Source organism: Danio rerio, chromosome 8 (assembly GCF_052040795.2).
Source record: "Danio rerio strain M-AB ecotype USA chromosome 8, GRCz13ab, whole genome shotgun sequence".
Lineage (NCBI taxonomy): Eukaryota > Metazoa > Chordata > Actinopteri > Cypriniformes > Danionidae > Danio > Danio rerio.
Window position 1 is genome coordinate 4720001 of NC_141028.1, and position 2500 is coordinate 4722500.

A 2500-nucleotide genomic window follows, 5' to 3' on the forward strand; every position below is an offset into this window, starting at 1 on the left:
TAGATAGATAGATAGATAGATAGATAGATAGATGGATAGAACAAACGATATAGGTAGAGATATAGCAATAGAGATTGAATAATGGAACAATAGATAGACTGAACAATAGACTGATAGATGGATTGAATGTTAGATTGAATGATAGAACAATACATTGAATGTTAAGACGATACAGATTGAACAACAGATAGATCAACGAAAAATAGATTAAACAATAATACAATTTAGATAGATAGATAGACAGACAGACAGACAGACAGACAGCTAAATAGGTTAAACCATAGAAACGATAAAGACTGAATGATAGATAGACTGGAAGATGGATAGATTTAATAATAGATAGATTGAATTGTCAGCCTGATCTCACGAGAAAACGTAAGTATTTTACGTTTTGCCAGTTTAGTGGCTAATTTGTACGATTTCAGTCGTACGAAAGATACGATTTTAAAAAGGAGGCGTGGCACCTAACCCCACCCCTAACCCCAACCGTCATTGGGGGAAAAGCAAATTATACTAAATTGTACGAATTAGATTGTACAAATTCATACGAATTAGCCACTAAATGAAAAAGTTACGAATTGCCGTGAGATTGTGTTGGAATTGTAGAACGACAGATAGACTGAACAATACAATGAATGATAAAGCGATAGAGATTGAATGATAGATAGATTGAACAATAGATTGAACGAGAGTGATAGATTGAATGATAGAATCATAGACTGACTGAACAATAGACTGACAGATAGAGTGATCGATAGAACAATAGATTGAATGGTAAAACGACAGATTGAACAGATAGATTGAAAGATATAGATTGAACAATAGATAGACTGAACAATAGAGTGAATAATAGAATGAGAAAGATTAAACGATAGATAGATTGGATGATATATAGATTGAATGATAGAACAATAGATTCAACTTGATTGAACGATAGAGCGATATATAGATTGAATGATAGAACAACAGATAGACTAAACGATGGACTAATAGATTGAATGATAGATTGATTGATAGAACAATAGACTGGTAAAACGATAGATAGATTGAACAACAGATAGATAGAACGATAGATTGAACAAAAGATGGATGGATGGATGGATGGATGGATGGATGGATGGATGGATGGATGGATGGATGGATGGATGGATGGATGGATGGATGGATGGATGGATGGATGGATGGATGGATGGATGGATGGATGGATGGATGGATGGATGGATGGATGGATGGATAGATAGATAGATAGATAGATAGATAGATAGATAGATAGATAGATAGATAGATAGATAGATAGATAGATAGATAGATAGATAGATAGATTAAACAATACAACAATACAGAGAGAAGGATAAATAGATTGGACAATAGATCGATTGAATTATAGACTGAATTGTAGAGTGATAGATAGATTGAACGATAGATCAATAGATTGAATGGTAAGATGATACAGATTGAACAACAGATAGATTAAATGCAAGATAGATAGAACGATAGAACGATAGATAGATCTTCACGTGTTCTTATTAGTTACACAGTTTATTTACGTTATGATGGTTATGATGTTTTGTTTATAATTTTTTATTTTAATGTTTCATTGTTATAATATTTCTCCTCATATTTTTCAATACTGCGTTTATAGACGTGAAGAAAACACAAAGTGATATAAAAGGACAGATAGACAGAGCGATAGACAGACAGAGAGAAAGACAGAAAGATCTGTCAAGAGAGAGCGAGAGCGAGCGAGTGTAAGTCAGCAGTGTCTGAGGTCTCCAGAGGCAGGATTATCTGTCTGTTTGCCCCAGGCAGGGCTGTTCTGAGGGGGGATTAGACCTCCAGACCTGCTCCTCGGCTGGATTACCGCTCACTGCCTGCCTCTCCCGCTCTTTATGGACCAGCAGCCACTGTTCGTCCTCTTCTCCAACACACCACTGACTCTCCAGCAGACCCCTGCACATCTGCATCTCCACCTCCGCCAATTACCCTATACACACACATGGAAAAACACATTGTTCTTTACATCACCTGAGCTGATGAGCTGCTCGTTATTGATCAATAGAACTATAACAGTATTTAAAAAACATGACAGTTAGAGACATACTATATGTGCATTATTATCTAATTATTCAATGGACCGCTGTCAATTATTCCGTTTACTCTATGGTTTGCATATAGATAGATTTAAATGACAGAACAATAGAAAGAATAACAGATAGACTGAACAGATAATTGAACGTTAGAATGATAGACAGATTGAAAGATGGAACAATAGATAGATTGAATGACAGATTGAACAACGGATTGAATGATAGATGGGCTGAATGATAGTTTGAATGATAGAACAATAGATTGAACAATAGAGTGATAGATTGATTGAATAATAAAATGACAGACAGATTGAACGATAGATTGGATATATTGGATAGATTGAACAAACAGTAGATAGACTGAATGATAGATAGACTGAACAATGGACTGATAGATAGATTGAACAATACAT

General features: G+C 35.0%; 1 long non-coding RNA gene and 1 pseudogene across 1 annotated transcript in view; one reads left to right on the forward strand and one right to left on the reverse strand.

The window, feature by feature from the left end:
* LOC147842515 (uncharacterized) overlaps window positions 1-2500 on the forward strand; it is a 199899-nt gene that overhangs the window by 177801 nt on the left and 19598 nt on the right. The gene's annotated exons all lie outside the window — the stretch shown is intronic.
* LOC147842518 (uncharacterized) overlaps window positions 1785-2500 on the reverse strand; it is a 3681-nt pseudogene continuing 2965 nt past the window's right edge.